The 27,102-nt window shown below is 42.0% G+C and overlaps 1 protein-coding gene and 1 long non-coding RNA gene across 6 annotated transcripts in view; one reads left to right on the top strand and one right to left on the bottom strand.

The window, feature by feature from the left end:
* LRRC4C (leucine rich repeat containing 4C) overlaps positions 1 to 27,102 on the top strand; it is a 1,145,515-nt gene that overhangs the window by 256,286 nt on the left and 862,127 nt on the right. For 3 of the 5 annotated variants that reach the window (XR_008308694.1, XM_053256515.1, XM_053256493.1), the window contains exon 3: positions 6,131 to 6,267. The exons of the other annotated variants lie outside the window; for them this stretch is intronic. The gene's annotated coding sequence lies outside the window, so the exon portion shown is untranslated. The remainder of the gene's footprint in view (positions 1 to 6,130; positions 6,268 to 27,102) is intronic. 5 annotated transcript variants of the gene reach the window in all.
* The window catches only part of LOC128327597 (uncharacterized), a 199,389-nt gene that overhangs the window by 130,026 nt on the left and 42,261 nt on the right, over positions 1 to 27,102 (bottom strand). The gene's annotated exons all lie outside the window — the stretch shown is intronic.

Here is a 27,102-nt window from a genome sequence, read left to right on the forward strand (position 1 = left end):
TGTCAGATCCCGTCATCCCTATATCACACACACACACACACACACACAAACACACACACACACACACACACACACAGAGAGAGGTCTAAATGGTTGCAAAATGGGCCTTAAAAGAAGCTGCATGTCACCAAATTATCTTAACCCCTCATGGATGAGGAGAGCTGAGATCACAAAACTGCTAATTAGGCTTAGTTGGTGGTGGTTGCTTTGAAGTTGCACATGGATGAACAGATGGCAAGCAATCCTAAACCTTCTGTGTTAGTGGAGTACTGTCATTTCAGATCAAGGCTGCAGTTCATTAGTACTAGAAGACAAAAACCATTTTATCTGTAACAGGGCACCTCAGCAACAGGCTTGATCATAATGATTAATGGCAAAAGGAAGTTTGAAAAGCTACCTGAGTTAATCTGTGTGAACATATGTGTATGATTTAGAAGGCTGGACTTAGTTGGAACTAATAATGGTCTATTGAAATTTATGTGAAAATGGAACTTTTAAGTTCCATTGGTTTTTAAAAAGGGTGTTGAAAAAGATGCTTGGCATTGATTGAAATTCATCGGCTGACATCCAGAGCACTCACTGGGAGATGCAGCAGAAAGCCTGATCTTAACTCAGCCAGGGTGTTGCCAAGCAGCAGACTGCATATGTGGGGTAAGGGGAAAACAATTTTCCTTGCTTTTCTTGCCCCATAAGTGCTTTTGCCTTCCAAAAATATGTCCCTGAGGGTTGTGAAACCCTCAGGGACCTATTCCTGTAGGCAAAGAGTACTTACAGAGGCAGGGTCAATAAACACAAATTGTTCCCCCCTCACCCTGCATGTTCTGCTTGGCAACACCCTGGCTGAGTTACGAGGAGCCCACTGATATTTTATTATATTTATTGATATATTCACATGGAACTATCCTTTGTTGATATTTTATTTAATTATTTAAATGTTTCTATCCTACCTTTATAACAATTATTGAGGCCATTCACATTTATGGGCAGGTGGGGAGTGGGGAGGTGGGTGGTGGGGAAGGCTGCTCCAACTCACCTTCCCCCCAGACGATCACTAAAAGGTTGTTAGGAGCACAGACCATGCTTCCAGATGATCCATGCTGTGCCATGCAGCACAGATCTCTGAAGGCCGGGATGATGCACCCCGGCCTCAGAGATCCCACAGTGCACTGCACCATCAGCCCGGTGCATTGATGGGATACCCCATCAGACAGGCACTCTAGGAGTTGCTAATGGTACTGCTCCCAGGGAATTGGCAAACACCCCTGACTAACCTTTGGGTTTGTGTGGGGAACCAGCAGGTTTAGAGAGAGCAGCTCATTTCAGAATAAATTTGTGCAAAAGCTTTGGCCTTGGAAATGACTGACAGAGAGTTAAAGTTAAAAAAAAATGGGTCAAGTTTATGTTAGTGATTTATTTGTTTGTTTGATTGATTTCTAGACAACCCTTACAAAATAGCTCAGGGCGGTTCACAAATACCACAACACAGTTAAAATCAATTAATGATCGAAAACAAAGATTTTAAAATACAATAAAGCAGCTAAAAATAAAACAATTCAAAACCGTATTAAAAACCTGCTATATTAAGAACCCTTTAAAACAATTTAAAAACCATGGAAGGCCAGGCCAAACAGGTCGGTCTTTAGGGTTCTCCTAAATGCCAACAAAGAATTCAAATTACGAATTTCTGCAGGGAGTGCATTCTACAGTCTAGGAGCAGTTACAGAGAAGGCCCACCTTTGAGTTGCCACCAGATGAGCCAGTGGCAACTGGAGCCAGACCTCCTGAGATGATCTTAACGTGCAGTGGGGATCAGACCAAAGAAGGCGCTCTCTAAGGTAACCTGGACCTAAGTCATTCAGGACTTTAAAGGTAATAACCAGTACTTTTTATTTTGCCCAGAAACATCGTCAGCCAGTGCAGCTGTTTCAAAACAGGCATAATGTGGTCTCTCCGAGTTGCCCCGGAGACCAGCCTGGCTGCAGCATTTTGAACTACTTGAAGTTTCTGAACTATGTACAAAGGCAGACCCACGTAGAGTGCATTACAGTAGTCAAGCCTGGAGGTTACCAGCTGGTACACCACTGTTCTGAGGTCATCCTCCTCAAGAAATGGACACAGCTATTGAATCAGCCTAAGCTGATAAAAAGCACTCCTGGCCACAACCTCCACCTGAGATACCAGGGTGAGGTCTGGATCCAGGAGTACCCCCAAGCGGCATACCTGCTCCTTTCGAGGGAGTGTGATCCCATCCAGCACAGGGAGATCTAACTCATCCCTCAGATTCTGAGCCCCTGCAATGAGCACCTCCGACTTGCTTGGATTCAGCTTCAATTTGTTATCCTTTATCCAGCCCATTGCTGCCTGTAGTCAAGCATTTAAGGAATGATGAAAAATGAAAGAGAGAAGTAGATTTGGGTGTTATCAGCATACTGATTACACCGAGCACCAAATCTCCTGATGACCTCACCCAGCAGTTTTATGTAGATATTGAAAAGCAATGGTGACAGAATGGAGCCCTGAGGAACTCCATATAACAGCTCTCATTTAGAAGAGCAACTGTCACCAAGCTCCACCATTTGGGATCTGCCCAAGAGATAGGAGCGGAACCACTACAAAGCAGTGCCTCCTATCCCCAACTCCCCCAAGCGACCCAGAAGGATACCATGGTCAATGGTATTGAACGTCGCCAAGAGATCCAAGAGAACCAACAGAGTCACACTCCCTCTGTTGATTCCCTGGTATAGGTCATCCATCAGGCCGAGCAAGGCTGACTCAACCCCATAGCCTGCTCTAAAGCCAGTTTGAAATGGGTCTAGATTATCAGTTTCCTCCAGAACTAAGGGGGAAACCCTCAATATGGGTACTGGCAGCTTGGGGAAAGGACCCACCACCCTCCCTTTGTGAATGCCCTTCAAAATCTTCTCCCACACGATGTGCTCCTTCCCCTTTACTGATCTTAAGTTTTCTGCCCAGAAAGCCACTGTCCAGCTACATATCCCTGTCCCCTTTACAAAGCCTGGCTAGGCTTATCAGGGACAAGGAGGGAGTTGAGCATCACCCTGTGCCCCGTCCGTCCCAGGCTGCTTACTCTTTGTGCCTGCCCCTCTCCGGGAGCCCCTATAACTTGCCACCAGTTATCTTTTACAGTGTTGTAACCATTTTTTAAATTTTATTTTTGATTAATGTATTAAATATCTTTGTTCATACTATATGGTACATGGCATTTTCAGGGGTAACCATTTTCTTATCATTGGGTTGTATGTGTACCTGTTTGAATCTCATAGTTACACAGATTCAGTCAGTATTTCTCAGACATATACTTCTTTGTCTGACACAGGGGATTTTTGTTTTTTGTTTGTGGTCTCTTGCCCTGTATGATCCCTCATCTTGGTAGTGCTTACTCCTTGTGCCTGCCCTTCTCCAGGGGCCCTATAACTTGCCACCAGTTAGCCTCTCATCTGCTGCCAGCTCCTTATATGCCTCCTCACAGGCTATGCATCGCCTGTCCCCAATTATGGGGCCAACGCCTCTCTTTATTCCCTGTAATTGTCTACCCTCTACAGCTACTGCCAATGTCTCTCCTCCTCCTCCCTCCTCCTTCTCTGACCCCTCCCTTTGGTCAGCGTGCTGCTGATGTTATCCTCACACGCCTCCTGTCTGGCCTTTTCAGGGCTCTGCTCCTCCTCCACTGGAGCCAAGTCCCTGTCCATTTTCAGTCTTTCCTCCACTTCTCCCCGGCTGCCACCCATCCATGTCACCTTGGGCCCCCTCACCACTCCATCCTCGGCGGTAGGGATAGCCAGCCTTGCCGGACAGCCATCCTTGGACCCTGATAAGGTATCTGGAAATCCAACCAAAATCCATTCCATAAATATACTATATCCTGCTTAACAGGATAATGCTGAAGTAATTTCCACAAGGGCCCCAGCTTTATAGGACTAGGTCCCTTTTGAATGGGGGTCCTCCCTCCTCAATCCTGTCATATACCTAGTGCCTGGCCGAGTACGAGGGAAGTGCATAGAACTGGCAACTGTCAGTTCGAAGGTGAGGGGAAGATAGCTTTAAGGATTGGGGAGGGTGCTATTCCACCACCACCATGTTTCCCCCACCGGCCTGTATGGAGAATCAGTCCTGTAAGGAGGCAGCATACCTCCTTGCCACCCTGGTGCTTCGTGGACGAGAAGTGGCTTGAAGTGCCCGGTGCAAGTACACATATTATGCTGTGCGCAAGAGTGAGCGAGATGTGCATGTGTATGTCACAACATGCGTACATGCACCAGGAACTTCTGGCCACCCCCCAGTCCTTAAATATATCCCCCCACCTTTGAATTAGTTTGGAGGTCTGTAAAAGACCTCCGAACCGGTTCCATGCACATCCCTACTGAGTACCCCTACCTTGTGGAAAGGCACTGAATCAATGGGATCCACCACATATTGAACAGGCATGATGAGAAAGACGATGGGAGCATACAACTGTAGCCCCAAATAACCAACACAACTGCCAAAAATTACCACCTGAATTACCATCAGACCCCTAGTTGGAGCAGCTGTGGACTTCACCACCGGATGGCCAGTGTCTGAGTACTCCCCTAACACCTGGCGATTGGGGGTCATGATCTGCAACCAAAGCTGTGGTTGGTGGCACTCCCACTGGAGGGAGTGGTCTAATGCCAAACAATGCCTCAATACCTCATCGTAATGGGCCCCAGAAGGCCCAGTAAACTCTGAAAAAGCATGATATATAATATTCAAATATTAGGATTTATTTGTCCAGTGAGCCTGAAAGTCTCACATAATGCAAGAAAGATTGGGTAGGAGATGCTCTCTTATTAGGGATGCATGAATCGATCAGGGTACAAATAAATTTGTACCCAAATCTAGCTGGTTCAGGCAATTAGGAGACAGAACAAATTACACCTGTGGTCCATTGGCTAGATTTGGGTCCAAATCGAATTTGATTTGAATCAATTTGAGATTCGGATTCCTCCTATTATTTCCCCCAGTGAACTGAGTACCCGTGTGTGTGTGTGTGTGTGTGTGTGTGTGTTTGACACATGGCAGTGTCACAAAGGTGTAGTTAACATATGGCATTCTCACAAGGCTAAAGAATAAGAATACTTAATACCACTTCTATCCTGTGTCATTCTTAGTTCAGTCCTATATCTTTCAGAACTCAGTTGATGAATAATACTCTGTACTCTCGTTTCTCATTCAGTTTAAGTTCAGATGTATTATAATAAAGTGCCTGTTGTGGAATTTTATATATTACTTTTGAATTTATAAGAGAAGTATGAAATGATTATAGTCATTATGATTTTTCTAATACTTGACTCTTTCCCCCAAACAATTATCCAGTATGGTACAATTCCTAGGTGTTATATTTTAGTTTCTTATAGAAACTCTCCAGAGTTTCCAGAAATCCATACCAACATGTTATCTAATTTTGCTTATACTGTAATCCTAAACACATAGGCTGGCATACTGCACAATGCTCCATCCTAACATACTGCACAATGTTCCTCCTTGTAACAGAGCAGTTGTACAAATGCACTCTTCACACAAGTGCGAAAATTATGTAAATACAATTGTGCAATAATGCCCCTCCGTTGAACAACTACATTTGTACAATTTCCACACTTGTGCAACTGTACAAGGTGCAAACACTCTATTACAAGGTTTATGGAGCTTTGCATTGTGTCAGCCAGGGACCAACATCCCAACTAATGTCATGATGACTAATGTAAGATAAGCAATGCTGTTTGTTGTGGTGGGGGAGATTTCAATGACCTCCCCTTCCCCCAGAAGTCTTCTGTGTCACCTGCAATTATGTTCCAGGGCTATTTTGGGATGTCACGGAGCACTTCCTGGGAAAGGAGGAGGCCTTGAAATTTGCCCCAGCACTGGGTCTTAATTAGTTGAAGTTTTCAGAAACACCAGTGCTTCTCCTGTTGCACCAATGCTTTGTTAGTCAGGATATTAGCTACTTACTAGAGAATAGGGTACATTGAGCACAATGGGACTTACGTCTGAGTAAATATGCACAGGATTGTTCTGTTAGTAGTGTAAAGAAGCTGAGAGGAAAAATCATAGTTCTTAAAATTCCATGTTGTTTTGCTGAATATATTTTCAGTAAGGAGCATTAAGAAACAGGACTGTGCATCTAAGTGAAGAAAAATCCAGTGCCTATGTTCCTTCAGAAATAAGTTCCTCAAGCAACAACGCTATCTCAAACTTCCTGAGCAAGTTGAGGAGGACACTAAACAAAAGGTCAGTAGTTAGTTGTTTGTAATATGGTCTTGCTTTCACCAATGGTTTCCATTTAAGGAGCGCATGGAGGGCACGCCCTCCCACCAAAGTTTCACTCCACCCTATATTATTCCTCAGAAGCACCAGCTAATCTCTGTTTAGAATGAGATATAAAAGTTAATGACAGGAAATGCTCTTCTAATTCATTGCTGTTCCTTATATGATATGGAATACATCCAAGAGCAGCCCTTGAATCAATCCCTCCTTTTCTGAAATCTCTCTCTACCATATACCCTTTTAAACTAGGAATGATGCCCCTAGTTTTACTGAAATCATTGGTCAGTTCAAATGGCTGAAGAATAGATTTTTGGTATATTAGGATAAAATGGTTACAGTTTTCAATCCTTCTGTTCAGAGAACAATCTGATCACCATCTGGGGCCTGGAAGAGGAAAATGGCATGATTCATTGTTGTGGTTTACAGATTCTTTTGAGCATCTGGTATCGGCCACAGGCTTATGGAAGACCTTTGACTAGCTGGATCTATGGTACTTAGCCCAATGTTGGACAAAGGTCATATTCTGTGGCTACAAACATCTCGTTCTCATATTTAACTGTAAAAAGTGCTTTAAAAAATAATAATCATGTTTTATCACACCAGAGTGTTCTGGGTAATTGGTCCTTCATTATTAGTCCATTGGCCTTAGATAGCCAATGTATTTGATTCTATTGGGCATATATTCCTTTCACAGCTGTTTGTATAATTCTGCCTCATGTAGAGTGAAAATAATCAGTGACATTTTATACATATTTCTTCGTTTTTCCATTTGTGCACTAGTTTCTAAGCTTTGGAAGATTTATTAGCCTCTGAAAAAGGTTTTTTGTTTTTGTTTTTTGTGGTTGTGTTTTTTTTAACCTAATGCCCACTGGAAAGTTGTTAGATCAGTTTAAAAGTTGCATTGATTTGAAGCAAATAATTAAACTTCATTTTGAAACAAATTGATTTGAGCTGAACAGCCCCTGAACTGCTAGGAATCCAATAAACAAAGTGAAGACACAAATGAGTTTGGAGCTATCAAGCCTTTGTCATTCATCAGCATGCTAATCTGAGTCATTGTCACTCACAGGATCACAGGATAATAATTACTCTCCTCCATCCTTTGTGCTACTGTTATTGTGTTGCTGTTTTGCTTTTCTGTAAATCAATTTCCTCCAAAAAGATGGGTGCTTTTGTGCCTTTAAAATGTGCCTTAAAGCAGCTTACAAACAATGCTGTGACATGCCAAATGATGAAGGCATTGCCACTGCAGAGGGCTCTGTGTAATAATGTACAATGGAATGAGACATTAAGCACTTCTTGTTTCTAGGTGGTAGAAGGTGATTTGCTTCAGGACTTTGGTTCACTCAGGCTTGGGAGCAATTTTCAATATCATTCACTTCAAACCTTCTTTTTCATTATGGTTTCTGCTTAAGGCTCTGTACAAAGAAAGAAGAAAATTATTACAACATCATGCTAAATTTAGTCTGCCAACCTACTTACACATCTCCCTATGGAGATGCACAAGAAGGCACACAATATTTACTGAACATTCCTCTAGAAACTATTTGTTCTAGTTCTCCAGTATACATCAAACTTATTGAGTTGAAAAATTGAGATAATATTTTATCTGTTGCAAGAAAAGAGTAAAACACATAAGCTGATATAGCTGGATTCTCAAAGCAATCATATTAACATGAGCTTCCCATATTACTTAGTTTTTGTTGCAATTTAAAGCTGTAATAAATGTAACCATTTTCAACAGTTCCTCTCCTGGACCTGGAGTATCTGGATGCCATTTCAAATTGTGCATGCCATGACTTGTTATCTTTTTATTCTAAATTGGCTGTCTCCCATTATTTATTGGCAAAACCTTAACTAATCCATGCCAGGGCCTTAGTTTAGCATTGCACTTCAGGCTGGGGTTTGTGCCTATCTGTCCATCTCATGACTGTGACAAGGATTTCAATCTCACTATCTTTTAAGCTATACAAATTGATTTCATGGTTTTCTAATATTTATTTTCCTCAAATCATTTCTCTGTTCCAAACCAGAGGGGCATTGTGAAGAACAAAATGGAGTTTCCAGCTTATCTGATCTGACAGCAATCTGTCTGGAAAGATTTTGCTTTCCTTGTTATTACTTCTGAGAAAACTGAACCTTTATTGAGGATGAACATGTTGTATAGTACTTCTTTCCTATTCCTTTAAATTTGTGTAACAAGTATCTTGAGGTTGCCTTCTTTCTGTCAGTGCTTACTGACTTCACCCTTCATCTTGATAACCTGGTATTAAATGTACAGTATAACTACCAGGGCCCATGTTTTCCAATTCATAACCTGAGCAGCGATTTATTTTATTTATGATTCTGAGATCATTCACACAATCAAAAAGTGTGTTCTACCCAGGTTTGGGAGCTGTGTGTGCTTCCAAATTTTGGTTGTGTGGAAACAGGTTAAGAGGAAAACCTGGGTAAGGAAGTGATTGTGTGGAAGCAAGGTAGAAGGAAGAGCTACACAGGTTTGCTGCAATGCTAGGAAGTAAGGGGTCATAATTGTATATGAGAGAGCAACTTGTGCCAATGATGTTACTGCAGCACAGGCACTGTGACTGGCAGTGGATTCTGGGTCAGTGATTCTATTTTGGCTATTTGGGGACTGTAGTTGAAACGTGTGTTTTGTGTCAGGCGGGAGAGATTCCCTTTTACTCTGTGCTTCTGTGGTGTTTTTCAAGGCAGGGTTGCAAAATGCATTGCAAATTGCAACACAAAACTTGTGTGTATTGCACTCTGTGAGTGCTGCTTCTTCCGATGATAAGGAACAATGGGGAACTTGAAACATCCAATTTCCCCTCATGAGTGGCTCCTAAGAACACTAAAGTGGGATGGGTGGTAGGGCATGATCGGTGCTTCCTACCACCCAACCCCAAAAAGAAATGATCAAGCAGGTGATCCTTAATAAAAGATCCTATGGGGGTTTGGGGAAAGGTTAAAAATTTGTTCAGATTGCTACCAATTTCTTTCAGTAGGTAGCACCCATCATGCCCTACCATCCAACCCATTTTAGCATCTCTAGAAGCTACCCATGGGGAACAATGGGGTGTTTCAAATTTCCCCTATGGCCAAATCACTAGAAATGCTTCATTTTATTTTTTTCAAAACAACTGGTTTGACCACTGTTTTGAGGAAATGTTCCAGCCATTTGCATTTTGTTTTGATCTCAAAAGAGAATGCAAAAGCCATTTTGTGCACATCCCTATTAAATTTATTTAAGAAGATTGGGGATGACATCTCACAGCCATAAGGGTCTCCCATCCTTCCACATACATCAATCCTCTATTATTTATACACACACCGGCAAATATGTTGTAGGGTTCTGAGGTTCCCTAGATAGAAAGAAATGGAAGGGGAAATTTTACTATGCACATCTTTTCTCATCACTGCAGCCTCGTGACAGAAGGTGCATTCCCCTTCATAACTACTATGAAGGCACAGAACTCAATCAAACACTCTTTTTCTATACAAGAAGTTGTTCTGAAACCTCAGAGACATGAACATGCAGGGCTGGTTCAAATGTAAAGCGAAATGATATTTTGACACTGTATGAAGTAGTCTTGTTGAACATATGTGCTCTTTCTTATTCCTGCTTTGAACATCACAATTTCTGCTCAGATTGGTACCCATTTCAGGTAGGATCCCTGGGTGACCTCCAACTGCAGCTCTGAGAGTGGGAAAAATATTTGCTAAATGGTCCCTCCCACAGTTTGGCTCAGCTCCGGATTTAAATGGAGAGTACTGCATTGATTGCCTCTTTAAATACTGAAGCCTCTTCAGCTATCAATGACATTTAGAGGAGAGGGGAAGAACTGAGTGGATAATTAAGAGAGAGAGGAGTTCTTGAGCTGAGAAACTACATAAAATAAGAGGATTCTGCTATTGATGTTGTTGATACATGAACAATGCTACCTTCAGTGATCACCTCAGTGGAGGAAATTACACAAGAGCATCTCACAATACTGGCAAATACATTAGTGCTGAAAATTCACATCCTGAATCTAGGAGCCATCAGTCAATTGATTTCAGAGACAGAATTCTAGGGCAACGAATGTCACTAGAAAATCTGGTGGAATTCTCTCTCTCTCTCTCTCTCTCTCTCTCTCTCTCTATATATATATATATATATTTAAAATGTCAGTCTGTAGTTTGTTTAATTTGTTTGCCAAATTGTTATTTCATACCCATGATGATGCAGTTAATGCCGTCAGCCCAATTGCATGTCTTTTTCAGAATTTTGAAAAAAGAATTCTGTTTCCACGATCTAAAAGTTTTAAGTTTTGGGCGGTATAAAAATATGTTAAATAATTAAATAAATAAATGTTCAGCTTTGCTTCCAGAATTTAAGCTCTTGTGTGCACATCACCTTGTGCCTTCACTAAAGTAAATGGTATGGTAGCAACCCTGAAGACTTGGCATTCTTTAAACTACTTATAAAAAGCTGTGGGTATCTTTATCATTCAGTCTTGTCTATACCATGAACAAAACATACTGAGGTCACACACATGACAATAATCGCTGGTGGGAGAGAACGGGAAGGGAGGCAAGCTCTGGCCTGTCTGCCCACACATGATCTCCCTCTCCAGTTTGCTCTGCCACTTGCCATGGTACATGAGCAACGCTGTGGTGAGCATCAGAGCAGGGAGCTGGAGGAGGAAATTTTCCGCCATCCCTCAATCCACTGTGCCAGAAGCACTGTGCATTGAGGGATCCTCCCCTAGCTGTGTGCTCTTGCCACCCAGATTGGTGTATTAATTAATTAATTAATTAATTACACAGTCAGACAGGTATTATTGACTGGTTTGTTTTATCCAGTCATTGAGTCCTTCCCAAGGACCTGGGGTGGCTGAATTTTATTATCAATATTGTTGCTGTTATTATAGATATCGTCGCAGAATATAGGCTGTTCTCAGTAAAGTTGCTGTTTGTAATTGGTTGATGGTGATTTCTGTGGCCCCTATAGTGTTGAGGTGCTCTTCAAGTTGTTTTGGAATTACACCTAGGGCATCAATTACCACTGGGATTATTTTGGTCTTCTTCTGCCACAGCCTTTCAATTTCAATTTGTAGATCTTTGTATTTTGTGATTTTTTCTATTTATTTTTCTTCTATTCTGCTATCCCCTGGTATTGATATGTCAATTATTTTCACTTGTTTTTCTTTCTTCTCGACTACAGTTATATCTGGTGTATTGTGTGGCAGATCTTTGTCTGTTTGTAGCTGGAAGTCCCATAATATTTTTGCATCTTCATTTTCTACAACCTTTTCAATTTTATGGTCCCACCAATCTTTGGCTACAGGTAGCTTGTATTTTTTGCAGACGTTCCAGTGTATCATCCCTGCTACCTTGTCATGCCTTTGTTTGTAGTCAGTCTGTGCGATCTTTTTACAACAGCTGATTAGGTGGGCCACTGTTTCATCTGCTTCTTTACAAAGGCGGCACTTGCTGTTTGTGGTGGATTTTTCGACTTTTGCTCTTATTGCATTTGATCTTAGTGCCTGTTCTTGTGCAGCCAGTATTAAACCCTCAGTTTCTTTCTTCAAGTTGCCATTCTTAAGCCATTGCCAGGTCTTGGTGATGTCTGATTTCCAACTTACATTGTGCAAATATTGACCATGCAGGGGCTTATTTTTCCATCTTTCTGCTCTGTTCTTGACTTGTTCTTTCTTGTAGGCCTGCTTTGTTTCATTGGTGTTGAATAGTTTCTTGTTACTGACCATTTTAAGTTCATCTTCTTCACTGTCCTTAATATATTCTTCAAAGCCTGTTTTCTCCTCCTCTACTGTTTGATTGACTTGCAGCTGTTTGATGGACTCTTCCACCTGAGCTGCGAGGGAGGTATAGCCTATCTCCATCACTGCGGGGGTGCAGAGCATGATTGATGGTCATTATTTTCCTGGTCTTACGATCTAGCATCTCTAGCTCTGCCTGGGTCCAGTCTATTATTCCTGCAGTGTATCTGATAACAGGTATAGCCCAGGGGTTTATGGCTTGTATGGTGTTCCTGCCATTGAGTTTGGACTTGAGGATTTTTCTAACTCTCCTGATGTATTCACTTCCAATTTTTCTTTAACTTCAGTGTGTGCAAAGTTATCAGCCTGGAGAATGCCCAAGTATTTGTAATGTTCTTTCTCTTCCAGGTTCTTGATCTTGCTTCCATTGGGCAGTTCTATTCCTTCTGTTTTTATTATTTTCCCTCTGTTCATCATTAATGCAGCACACTTGTCTAGTCCAAATTCCATTGCTATATCTCTACTGAATATACGGACAGTGTTTAGCAGTGATTTGATTTCTGACTGGGACTTTCCATACAACTTCAGATCATCCATGTACAGCAGATGGTTTATTTTACTTGATATTTTAGATGTTTGGTATCCGAGGCCTGTTTTGTTTAGTATTTGTGAAAGAGGAGTCATGGGGATTACAAACAACAGAGGCGATAGTGAATCCCCTTGGAAAATACCTCTTCTAATGCTAACCTGTCCAAGTGTCTCGCCATTGATTGTTAACTGTGTACCCACATGCTCATTTCTTTTTTGATAAATATCTGAATGTTTTTGCTGACACCAGTTGTTTCTAAAAAATTTAGTATCCATGTGTGAGGCAATGAGTCAAAGGCTTTCTTGTAGTCAATCCATGCAACACTTTGATTGGTTTTTCTTCTCTTGCAATTTTCTAAAATCATTTTGTCAATCAGCAGCTGGAATTTTGTGCCTCTGGTGTTCAGGCAATTTCCTTTCTGTTCAATTGGAAGCTGTTTGTTAGTTAATAAGTGTTGCATTACTTTATCTGCTATTATTCCAGTTAATAATTTGAACATGGTTGGCAGGCACATTATCGGTCTATAATTGTTGTTGTTATTAATTCGATTTCTATACCAAACTGGCTCTGGGTGGTTTACACAGATAAATAACAAAAAAATAAGATGGATCCCTGTCTCCAAAGGTCTCACATTCTAAAAATAAATATAAGATAAGACACCAGCAACAGTCACTGGAAGTACTGTGCTGGGGGTGGATAGGACCAGTCACTCTCCCCCTGCTAAATAAAGAGAATCCCCACGGTAAAAGGTGCCTCTTTGCCCAGTTAGCAGGGGTTTTAGCAGGGGCTGTGCACACTCTGAGCATACACATGATCCCAGCACCAAAGATAAGGGTGCGCTCACACCCTTGGGTACAAAATATGGTTAGGTGAGGCAGGAGCACTGGGATTGGGAGCTATCTCAGCACTCCACACAAGCAGCTTAACCAAGGCTGGGCTGTCCTAGCCTGGGTTAAGCTACTCATGAAAATATCCTCACTGTCTACTGTAAATTAGCTACTATATACAATGGCTGCATTCACATGTAATACAAAACAGGAGGTTCCTTCACCTCTGGTTTTGGAACCTGTAAGTCCGAATCTGGGCAACCGGAGTTTAGCAACAAAATGGACCCACGGTGTCCCTCCCCTAACTCCAATCTGCAACTTCAATTTTCACCTCGTTTTGCCACCGTTAACTCCATTTCTGCAGTGCTAGTGTTACATCCGAATGCTGGCACCAGAGTTGAGGGAGCAGGGGGCGAGCAACTTTATGGAGCGGGGGAGAGCAACTGGCCCTATCTAGCCTAAGCACAGCATCCCTCCAGTTGCTGTTGCTGTCCATCTTATGTTTCTTTTTGGACTGTGAGCCCTTTGGGGACAAGGATCTATCTTTATTTATTTATTTTTATTTCTCTAAGTAAACTGCTTTGGGAACTTTTGTTGAAAAGTGGTATATAAATATCCATTGCTTTTGTTGTTGTTCTTGGCGGAAGCTCCTTCCTCACTCTAGCTGCTATTGGCTCCCAGGGCTGTCCTTCATTAAAGAAGGAATTCCTGGCACCAATCCCCCCTCCTCTCTACAGTCAGCAAGATTCCAGTTAGATCACTCTCCATTTTGTCTTAATGTGAATGGGAAAGTGGGGGGAGGGGTGCAGAACTGTGGGTCCGTTGGACCCGCTGTTCCACGTTATGTCTGAAGGCTGCTAATGTGTAAAGCAGCTCAAAATCCAATTCCAATAACTGATTAATCAGCACTTGCTTGAGAGTGTTTTTATTTAAAATATTTTTATTTTGTAGGTTGCTTCAAAATGCGCAACAATAAATGTTTTATTTTTCTTGTATGGCAACCCAGTTCACTCTTCTCTCGTTTCCTGATTTTTCTTTTGTATCTATTTCCATCTTTGGAGCTTAGGTCAGACTGTAACCTTGGCAACAAAGAGAGAAAACGTAATTAAAACTGGAAGGACATTGGGATTGGTAAAGAAATCTATTTCCACCCTAGTTACAAACTTTAGTCTGCTGTACACACTTGTAAAAATTGCACACTCATTTAAGCTTTTGAGCAGTCATTTTACCCTTATGTAAGGCACTGAGGTTTCCAAATGTTATATTACTTTTTTTTCTTTCAAGTCAAATTTCCAAACAAGTCTGGACTGCTATGAGTCAGTGAATAAAAACACATAGATTCTCTGATTGTTGTGTGCATAACTGTAATAAAATTGAGAATTTCCTTTAACCAGCAAAAGTTAGTCATGACTAAACTTTGAGAATAAATATGACTAAAACTGCACAAAGGCATTAGGCTGCACATAGGTGTAAATTCCACTGAGTTCAGTAGAACTTCCTTCTGAATAAACTTATATAGAATTGGGCTTCAAGTAATTATTTCAATTGGACTTCATATAATACTGTATTTACCTGAATCCAAGACTAGGTTTTTTCCAAATTTTTTGATATTAGAAATCAGGAAGTCACCTTAAATTCAGAGTCTTGTTCCTTTCAATGCAGGTATAACCTGTATTTAGCCTCTACCTTTTAAGGGTATCATTTTAAATTCAGAGTCGTCTTTGATTTGGGTAAATATGGTATGTTGTGACTAACTTTCAGTATATTTCATTCTGTATCTCTTACAAATCTCTAAAATTAGAAATGTATGCTTATTAGTATCCTTCTTTGGGGGTTTCCTCTAATTATTAATATGCATAATACTCAATCTGTGACTGTAGTTCAAAATGAAATCTATAAACCAATTAGAGAAGACACATCTGTTTTTATCCTAGACATAAGAAACTAGTGGAAGCCATTGGAGCATGTTAAATTCCACACTTAATTTAAGCAGGAGGGAATGGGGGATTCAAACTCTTAACTCAGCAGTTGATCCAACCGAAACTCCACAAGGAGAGGTGTGGGCATATATGTGAAGATGAATAAAGTAAGGATTATTTGCAGGATGCATTTCATACCTGTTGCATCCTGGACACAGAAATATTAGATACATACCACAAGACTGCTTTTATTTTACAATCAGTCTTATGATTCCTCACACACACTCTTCTGTTTCTCAAGTAAGAAACCTGATGCTTTCAGTAAGAAGGGTAAGTACTGAATTCATATGTTTAGAGATTACATAGAATTAGCTTAAGGTTGAGGTGGTGGTGGTGGTGATGACAATGACAACAACAACAACAATGATACACAGAGAACTAAAGTAAGGTGAATCTTTCACATTTGTTGAATATTGAGTTGAAACACTTGAACTAGAATCTACCTGGATAGACTGTACATCCTTGGAACCTAAAGATAGAATGCTATCTGCCAGTATCCGAAGAATATGTACTTTCCTAATTGTCCTTTATCTTCTGTTCTCAGATTCATTTTACTATTTTTAATTAGTTCTGTTAATCATCAGAACTCTGGACTGCTAGAACTAAGGCTAAATTACTAGGACTATGTTCATGTTGGTATATTGGATTTCTGATATCAGAATCCCTTCCCACACCACCAGGAGGCAGAAGAGTGTGGGGCAGGTGCCCTGGGTAGTACAGAGGTGGTGGTGTCCCTTTAACAGCCCGCCAGCACTGGTGCAGGGGAACCTGGGAGGTTCAGCAATCCTCAGGAGCTTTGGCGACAGGCAGAGAGTGACGCAGAGCAGCAGTCTGTGCAGCATCTGGGAGGACACACAGGTGTCCAGGGATGGTAGCTGAACAGAATTACCAACTGCAGATGCCCATGCGTCCTCCCAAGAATCACTGTGCCACCCAGTCGCCCCTATCCAGTAGTGGTGGGAGCGGTGATTTCTGAAGCTGTAAATCCAACAATACCAATGTTCATAGTCCTATAAATTACATTTAGCATGCAAACCCATTGGAGCAAGGACCTGTTCTTTGTAAAGCACTGTAGCGAATAGTGGATTTAAGCCCAGCCTTTGTCTCAAGGCAAGCCCACATGGGAGGAGGAAAAATGCTGATTCATTCCCTCAGTGTTTGCTCAACAAAGGCTGTTCCTTTAAAACTTAACTGTTTCTTGGTAATTGCTGCCATCACGCCCACTTTTTAATAGAGTTTAATCCCTCCCTGGTGTAATGAAATTCCAGGGAAACTCTCCTCCTTTTACCAATGGGAAAATACAGAAAACCTTCCACGTGCAGTTTTCCCATGAAGTGCAAACTTGTAAGTGTGAGTTGCTGAGCAATCAGCATTGAGGCATGTGTGCACTAGAGTAAAGACCCCTTTTCCTGAGTTAAAAATCCATTCAGAGACATGTAAAATGCAAAGAACAAAAAGATAAATACTTTATTCAAAATACTACAGACTGCTTCAGTCTGAGGATCTCTCAGCTTTGAGTTACAAGTAAAAAGAAATACTCAGTAATACTCAAGATTACTTCCAGAGATCACTCCACCTGGTGTTTGGAGTGGCACACCTTAAAATCGTGGTTACCCAGTTGCAAGGATAATTCAAAAAGCACCCCCAGGTGCAAGGAACATTTAAAAGCATCTTTACGGGGTACAGAGACTTCTATAGAACCCTGGTTAGATAAAAAGGGCTTGGGCTCAGTTCCTCTTTGTTACATTACAGATAAAAACACATTAAACCAATTGTAAGGATTTGCAAAAGCAAAAAATCAAAAGAAATCTAAAGCAGGCTACCCAACCCATGGTTCCATGGCTAAACCTTTCCCCGAAGCCAAAGCCCTTGGCTTCCTTTTCCCTTGAACTCACTCCAAACTCCAGGAGAGAATTCATGTTTCCTGCAATCCTGTCTCTCAAGGATCTGCAAATATCCTTCACTGGGAGAAGTCTCCAGGCTGGCTGTTAGCCATGAGGCCGCCAGAATTCATGGCTGGTGCTCATGAAGTCTGCTCCTCATCTTCTTTCATTGCCTTCCTGGCTCCTTCTGAGAACAAAGACCCCCTTCACTTCCTGCCACCAGGCCCTCTAGGTCCCAGTCACCATGTGCTGAGTGGCTGGTCCTCAGAAGTCACTGCCTGTCAGTCAGGAAGGGTTCACTTCAGGTTCCCTCTTTAGGGTAAGGGAGGGCCAATTGTTACAAGCACTACAGGTGAATCTCGGAAAATTAGAATATCGTGCAAAAGTCCATTAATTTCAGTAATGCAAATTAAAAGTTGAAACTGATATATGAGACAGATGCATTACATGCAAAGCAAGATAAGTCAAGCCTTAATTTGTTATAATTGTGATGATCATGGCGTACAGCTCATGAAAACCCCAAATCCACAATCTCAGAAAATTAGAATATTACATGGAACCAAGAAGACAAGGATTGAAGAATAGAACAATATCGGACCTCTGAAAAGTATAAGCATGCATATGTATTCAGTACTTGGTTTGGGCCCCTTTTGCAGCAATTACTGCCTCTATGCGGCGTGGCATGGATGCTGTCAGCCTGTGGCACTGATGAGGTATTATGGAAGACCAGGATGCTTCATTAGCGGCCTTCAGCAATTCTGCATTGTTTGGTCTCATGTCTCTCATCCTTCTCTTGGCAATGCCCCATAGATTCTCTATGGGGTCAGGTCAGGCGAGTTTGCTGGCCAATCAAGCACAGTATACTGTATACTTTTCAGAGGTCCGATATTGTTCTATTCTTCAATCCTTGTCTTCTTGGTTCCATGTAATATTCTAATTTTCTGAGATTGTGGATTTGGGGTTTTCATGAGCTGTACGCCATGATCATCACAATTATAACAAATTAAGGCTTGACTTATCTTGCTTTGCATGTAATGCGTCTGTCTCATATATCAGTTTCACCTTTTAATTTGCATTACTGAAATTAATGGACTTTTGCACGATATTCTAATTTTCCGAGTTTCACCTGTATATATGCCTGGTGCTATACAAATAGCAGTAATAATGCAAAGCAGATGTAATCATTTTTGTTTCATTTTTGCCTTTTCCCAAACTGTCCTTTTTAAAATTTATGTAAGGTACGACTTGATTAGCAAGCCAGAGGTTGCCAGTTCGAATCCCCGCTGGTATGTTTTGCAGACTATGGGAAACACCTATACTGGGCAGTAGTGATGTAGGAAAGATGCTGAAAGGCATCATCTCATACTGCATGGGAGATGGCAATAGTAAACCCCTCCTCTATTCTACCAAAGAAAAACCACTGGGCTCTGTGGTTGCAAGGAGTCAACACCAACTCAACAGCACACTTAACTCCCTTCAGCTAATTAGATTTTTCTCTGAATTATGAGACTCTTTAGTGATGGCTTAAGATTAGTTTTATCTCATAATTACCCAAGCTTTTAACTCTCATCATCTATCATGGGGTATTTCTGTGCCCCTAGAAGCTCAAAGCATTAATTAATTGTTGGTTCTTAATTCTAAATTTTTGTCCATTTAGGACATTGTCAGTGGCACCCCAATAAACAAAACCTGCAAAGAGCTAGTCATTACCATGAATGATTTGCCTCCATGGTTTTTTTTTAAAAATGCTGGTATACAAGTGTTCCCTATTAGGGATACAGCCCTACCCATGAGTTAGCTGGCTTGCAAAACACCCATTATCTTATTGAAAAATATTTTTTCCAGGTCTTTTTTTGCTCTACAAGTTTTGTTTTGTTGACTTATGGGTCATGGTGCATTTAAGTTCACCATAATGGCACATTTGCAAAAAAAGGTCAAAATTTTTACCTCTTGGCAGCTAGCAATGACTGCCCCTTGAGGAGTAACCCCTCAATATGTTTTGTAGGTGTCCTAGTGGTCAGGTTGCTTTCAAAGTTCACCATAATGGCAACTTTGGAACAATCTCACCTAGCAATGACTACCTCTTAACTCCAAAACAGTGTTATCTGACCCCTGTGTCACCCCTGGACATAGGAAAAAATAATTATCACCTGTTCTCAAGAGGAAGGAAGCTCTCCTTGACCTTCTGTCTCAAGAATGCCAAGTCTTTGCACTTTTGACATTTCAAAATAAGAACTCCCATGTCAGCCAGTTATCATTGCCTATAATGCCCCTTTCCTACCTGCAAGGACAGAAAAGCAAGTAAGCTTGAAGATTAAGCAAGAGGACAGGAGGAGGAGACCAAAGCATAATGGATGTTCATTCAATAGTAAGTCCTTACGTGTACTTCTCTGCCAAGTTGCCAAGCCTGGCCAATGTGGGGTACAGAGTTACCCCAAAACAACAACATTTGCATTTTCATGATATCCAGTGAAGATTAATTTAACTGTAGTTTTAAATTCTTTTAAGGTTTTTACATTTGTGTTTTAACTTGCTTTGTGTTGTAAACCACCCAGAGATGATTTAAATAAATAATAAATCACATATGTACAATGGGTGAGCAGTTTTTTCTCCCAGACTTCATTTTGCTTATTAATTTACATGTCCCACAGTGTAATGCAGGCAGAATTGCACATGCAGTGATGGATGGTGCTGCGCATTAGTGCACTATCTGAGCCACTGACCTTTTATGTAATTGCACATTGCACACTACTTCAGTTGGAAATAATTAAAGTATTGTATGACATGCGATCACACAAAATATCAGTAGTTGTTGGATTGCCTTTCCCCCCAACACTATTGCCACATGTGTTAGAGCCCCTCAGCAGCACAGGTAGTTCTGGAGCACATGTGTTATGCCATGGGGACATACAAGCTATTAAGACTATTTTTCAACAACAAAGTTCTCAAAGCTTGTTACATAGAAAAAGTAATAAGTTAGTTCCCTGTCCCTATACTGATTTGATTTCTGAAGCCCTGGAAATATGTATTATGCTATGTCAATCCATTTACAAGCTTTAATTTTACTCTCTTTTCACAAAGAAAATTCAAAGCAACTCACAAAACAAAAGCAATAGATTAAAAAATATATAGAAGCACAGTCAATAAAACAATTCAAATATATCAAAGCATTTAGTAGAAATCCCTCAAACTATAATAGCAACATTATCATAGCATAATAGCAACATATAACAAAAGGATAACTAACCTCAAACTACTAATATTAACAGTGGCATATGCGTCACCACACATAATTGGTAAATGTAATAGCATTTATTTCAATAATAGTTCATTTCATAACAGCTCATTGAAAACTTCACAGCAACTTTAAAATAAACTAAATAATAATGAGGCTATTTTCATAATGGAGAGTAACTGGGCTAAGGGGGCCCACCCCAGTTTCCCTCCATCGTGAGAACTAGCAGGCGATTCCGGTGGTTCAATGGAGGCTAGCTTGCCTAAGAATCCCTCCCCTAAAATGAGGTTAGCAGAGTGCTCACTCTGCTAACCCCATTTTACTGATTGTGTGCTGCTGCAGTGTGGCAACACATGAGTAGACCCCCGACTGGGAGGCTACAACAAGCCTCCCGACCTTGGGGGTCTTCCCAGAATGTCCTGTGCACTCACATGGGGCATCTTGGGACTACTGGGGCCAGGTGGCCCCCCAATCCCCGCCACACCTACTGGCTCCATGACAGAGCCAGTAATCGTGTGTGTGGCTGATCCAACCGCCCAGGGATGGCTCTCTGCTCATGTGCTGGGAGAGCAAGCCCACTCTCCCTGTCAAGACTGCTTAGGCTCCACACGTTGATTGTGTGTACAGCCTCAACATCTATCCAGCAATGTTGCAAAATAAAACATGTATCTTACAAAACTGAGCAAAGAGGCACCTTTTAATGTGGTGATTTCCCTTCTCCAGCCAGGGCAGGATACCAGGGCAGGATACCATAAAACTACAGGAAAACCAGAATCTAAGGGAAACTGCAACCCCTGGAACCATCACAGAGAAGTGTGGCTGAGGACAGTATAACAATGAGGCCATTCTCATGATCAGGCAAAATCGGGCGAGGGGAGCCTAGCCCGATTTTGCCTGATCATGTAAACCACCGGGCTCACAGGCAAGCCTGGTGGCTTACAAGTGGCTAGCCCACTTTAATAGCCCTCCCCGAAGCCTGGGTTTGTGGAGAGAGCGCTCCACAAACTTGGGCTTCCTGATCATGAGTAGCTGCGGTGCGGCTCCGTGCCATGGCTACTCGCAAGTAGACCCACAGAGGGGAGGTGAAAAGCCACCTCCCAGCTCCGGGGGTCTCCCCAGTATGCACTGCATGCTCGTGCAGGGCATACTGGAGCTTCTGGGGGCCTTGTGGCCCCCGAGATCCCCAGCCCCCGCCTGCTCCATCACGGAGCCGGCAATCATGTGGGCAGCTGATCTGGCCACCCAGGGCTCCCTCCCTGCTCAGCTCCTGAAACTGGGTCTCACTGATCGTGAGACCCAGCTCAATGAGTTGTACATGTATTGATTCGTGTTCATGTAGGGAGGAGATCTTGTCTTTTCGTAGCAAGTATGAATTGTCCGCTTTGATTTTTATTTTATTTTATGTATTTTTGCATTTATATACCGCCTTTTGTTAAAAGACAACCCCAAGGCAGTGTATAAGCAGAGTCTGCCCTGGTTTATATTTGAATGGGAGAATATATAAGAACACTATAAGATATTCCCCTTAGGGGATGAGGTCGCTCTGGGAAGAGCACCTGCATGCTTGCAAATAGAAGGTTCCTTCCAAGTTCCCTCCCTGTCATCTCCCTGGATAGGGCTGAGAGAGACTCCTGTCTGCAAGCTTGGAGAAGTCACTGCTATCTGTGAAGATAATACTGAGCTAGATGGACCAATGGTCTGACTCAGTGTAAGGCAACTTCCTATGTTCCTATGACTCAGGGGCAGGATGCCTCTGAGTACCAATTGCAGGGGAGTCACAGCAGGAGGGAGGGCATGCCCTCAACTCCTGCCTGCAGGCTTCCAGCGGCATCTGGTGGGCCACTGTGTGAAACAAGATGCTAGACTAGATAGGCCTTGGGCCTGATCCAGCTGGGTTGTTCTCATGTTCTTATGACTTCCCTGAAAATGTTACTCAGCATTCTCTCATAGTCATGGAAATCAAAGTAATCCCAATAAGGCCTCCCATTTCCAATATTCCTTTGGGCCCCTCCTGAACTGAGTAGGATTTCGGGTTACAGGGTAATATCTTAACTTGCAGTATCAGCCTCCAGCAGGGTTGCCTTATAGGTCATGTTGATTTCAATCACCATTTGCTACGAAGACTTGCTACACATGGAGTACATGATGCCTGAACTGGACTAGACTTTTAACAGATGCAGAGACTATTTTTTCCTTAATAAAAGTGTCATAGGGACAGTTATTTACCTACATTTGTAATGCCTGGGGGCTTTTATTCACCTTTTCTGGACACTAATATTGTCTATAGTTAATGCACTGAACATTGCAAAAAGTATGTTTTAACCACCTGTTTATATCTGAGATGTGTGACTGTTGACAGGTGTGCTTAACATTTATTGACTTCTGACACCTAGTGGAAACACATGCTAAATTTAGATGGCAGAAGGAAAAAAGGCATTATTTAATATAATCTATTTGAAACAGTATGATTGAGCCAGATGTAGTTGGAGCTTTGTTCTTCCTCTGTGGAGATATTATATGGATGAAAGGATTTCTCCCATTTCATCGTTTGTTTTCCTATTGGTTTACTCTGTGTTAACACATTGCTCAGATGTGTGATTACCACTACATTCTGTGACTATGCTTTTGGTCACAGGGAAATTGGGGAAATCATATGGGGAAATCGACTCGAATGGGGTGCAAATGTGTACAGCAATGATATTTTTGAAAGGTGGCTGGAAAACTGGCTATGTGTGAGGGCACAATCAGGGTTAAATTGCCCAAAAGGGAATAAATGAGTCAACAGATCTCCTTGAAAATAAGCGGTAAGTTCATTAAATAACAGAATCACACGAGGTTAAAACCGTAGTTGGCTTTCCCCCAGTAGTCGCCGCTTAGTGACGCTCCAGGGGGGCAATGAGGGTGGCAGAATACTATTTTAAGTTGTGGTAACACTGCTGGTACCTGGGATGCTTTTACAAGGCAGCATCTCCCGTCCAAGCATCCTGCGGGGAGTTGGCCTCCATGCATATAGTACTATTCTCCCATCCTCTCTCATTTCTCAAAGCAGCACTCACTGGCTGCCACTGCTATCTTCTGGGAACCACAAGATAGCTTTAGAAGATGTTTCCTGATGAAATAAGAGCATCTCCTTCTATGTTTGTTTCTAGGAAGACCCTCAATATGTGCTAGGAAGACCCTCAATATGTTCCAATATTTTCAGGCTTTTAGCTGAAAATGTTAAACTATTTAATTTGTTTTTATCTTGCAAGGTAATTTAATTTGTCTTTTGAATTTTAACTGTTTTTATACTGCTATTACATTTGTTTGTTTGTTTTTTACTTTGTACACCACCTAGAGATGCACAGAGCAGATGGTAGAGAGATATAATAAATAAAATATAAATCAATAAATAAACCGAGAGATCTCGACTATGGGCTGATGGTCCTTAAGTAGAATACCCAATTCCAATTGATACAAACTTGAGAGAATCATAGCACATATAGATGGAGAATAGAGATGAGAGGATGATAGACAAAGTGAAAGAGATAGGTCCTTCAGATATTATAAGAATGCCCCACTGCAGCTGTGTACAGCGGGGCACAGTGGGAGGAATTCCTGCCCCTGCCAGATCAGTCACCTGTATGTCCCACTGTTCATGTGTACAATAGGGTTTGTCTGAAGAGGCCAGAGCCATACCTGGTTGGCTGGACTGATCTACCCTTGCAATCATGGGAGTGCCTGTCATCACAGGCAGGGCCCTGTCTTCTTCAGATGAGCCCCTCTGTAAGTTTAAGTGGCGGGACATGCAGGTGGAAGCGTAGGAGGAGAGATTGTGACAGAAGTGGCAGCAATCTGGCTCCAAGTTGCCCGGCTGAGATGCTTGATACAAGGGGAGCCCCTTCCAGCTGTTCAGTGAATGGAGAGGGTGAACTTTGGAGGAATGCTGGGATTGCCAGGCAAGCTGCCTGGCTCATTGCTCCTGCTGAGAAAGGGTGAGAATATGAGCCTTTAAAACACTGATACCTGTGACATTGCTGGGGGAGCAGGAGCTGGTGTTCGCCCCCTTCCTGGAAATCCTGTTGGTGTCTCTTTTGTCCTTGTGTGCACAGTGTGCACATGGCAGCCACATACCTTCATGAGACTTAACATGCAGGGCATTCCAGAGATTGTTCTCCAGCTGGCATTTTGTTTCCTGCTCAAAGCCTTTTCCTTTCTCTCCCTCAAGGGAGAGAAGCGGAGGCGGGGGGATGACGACGACCCAACTGGCAACAAAATGCAATCTGGGAATGAGCTCTGGGTGGCTCACTCAGCCCTTCCAGGACTCTGGCCACATCATCTTGTGTGACATCACATGCAGGGGTCATGGCCAGAGCCCCAGAAGGGCCAGGTGGGCATTCTGAAGCTTGTTCCCCAGCCATGCTCATGCTGGGTGTGTGTTTTGTTAGTCCTCTCCTTCACTCTAAGCCAAGGAGACAACAGACAAAACATGTGCAGTCGGCAATCAATAGGGCTGGGAAATGAGAGCTGGCTGTAGCTCGGGGGGGGGGGAGGAGTGAGCCAGGCAGCCTGCCTGCCATTCCCAGCATTCCTCCAAAGATCACCCTCTCCATTCACTGAACCGCTGGAAGTGGCTCCTCATTTCTGGATCATTTCTAGAGTTAGTAAGGATCCGCTGAGGGCAGCAATAGGGGACATCAAGTCTAGAAGAAGAAACCCTACTTCTAAGTGAAACATATTTCTATCATTCCATATGCTATCACTTTGAGAAACATTTCCACAAAAGAAGATACACTAGGCAGAATCTAGATTAATTTAGCCATAATTCAGGACCATGGAACTAAATGAAACAATTCAGTACAGCAATGACTAACTTAAGTCACATCAATTTATGTGGGTCTTAGTCTTGATCCTGCCCACTATTTTCTTAATGCAGATCCAAGTTACTGTTGTATGCCCTATGTATATTGTTGTTATTATTATTTTATGTTACATTTATATACCGCTCTTCCTCCAAGGAGCCCAGAGCGGTGTACTACATACTTGAGTTTCTCTTTCACAACAACCCTGTGAAGTAGGTTAGGCTGAGAGAGAAGTGACTGGCCCAGAGTCACCCAGCTAGTTTCATGGCTGAATGGGGATTTGAAATCGGGTCTCCCCGGTCCTAGTCCAGCACTCTAACCACTATACCACGCTGGCCCTCACCATCAATGGAATCAAACTTCTTGTCAGTTTGTGATACTTATCGAGGCTATTCACACGATGGGAGGAAATTGGGCTAGCAGAGGCTACCGCCAGCAGCTAGTAATCATCGAGGCGGGAGAACTACCCACTGAAAAAGGAGTCCTTGATCGTCTACAGGAAGGTAAGTTTTTTAAGGCTTCCTCCCCACTAGCCTTCTTGCCCTTTTTCACTGTTCATGAGAAAGGGCCCTGAATTAGATGGACCATGGACTTGGCTCACTGTAAACTAGCTCCTTATTCTAATACACAGGTTCCCTCCTAGCTGCTGTTTTAGTTTTATCCTATCTCCATTGAACAGAACTCCTTGCTTCTTCTAGAGAAACCAGAGAACTGGAAAATAAGGAAGCATGAACTTCATAGTATTTAGTATTTGCATTGCATTGTCACATGTTCAGAGCATTTCACAGGTATTATCTTGCTGTAATCCTTGGAACAACTCTGTAAAACAAGTATTATTCGTAGCTCATTCTTAGCCACTATATTATCCCATCTTTGTACAAGCACTACAATAGTTACACAACTTGTGTGGTGCACTGCAAAGAGTTTCAACAACCAAAGATACTCTGAGATGCTTGGCAGTACAGGAATAGCAGCCTGTGCACAACCAAAAATATATATTAATGTATTTCTATAAAGCAATGTGCCACATGCAGTTTGTCTGATTATCACTCTGGTAGTTTATCGCAGGAATTAGCTGGTAGAAACAAGCTGTTAATAGCAGCCCTGTATGTGGATGCATTAACCTGCCGTGTTGAAGACATCCTAATTTAATGGCAGTGGAGAATTGTGACTGCAGAAAAGTAGAGGCAGAAGCTTGTCAGCATATCGAGAGTTCAAGGTGTGTGCTGCTGTGACTTCAGTTCTTTGCATTATCTCCTTTTAGCAGCTTCTTGATGCTACCAATTTAGGCCATGTCACACTCTGCATTCACTTTAGGAAGCCCAGCTAGAATCTAAATTATAGCTATGTATTTCAGAAAAGGAACCTGTTTTTACTATTCCAGTGATTCTATAACAGGGGAAGAAGTAATCTGTTTCTGGAATTCATTATCACTCTGAATTCATGGGGGATGGGATGAGAAGAGATAAATATCAGTTCCCTCAAAATAAATAGTACATCTAATCATAAGAACCTAACACTTATCTAGTACATCTAGATAAGAACCGAAAACTTCCAAAGATGAATAATACAAACTGAGTATTAAATAGAGGAAATCTCTGAATTGTTGTCTGGAGGCATAATGCTTAGCTCTGATCTAGCATTGAATGTAGACCAAGGTTGAGTCTTGGGTTTGGTTTGGTT

This window comes from Hemicordylus capensis, chromosome 1 (genome assembly GCF_027244095.1).
Source record: "Hemicordylus capensis ecotype Gifberg chromosome 1, rHemCap1.1.pri, whole genome shotgun sequence".
NCBI classification, from domain to species: domain Eukaryota; kingdom Metazoa; phylum Chordata; class Lepidosauria; order Squamata; family Cordylidae; genus Hemicordylus; species Hemicordylus capensis.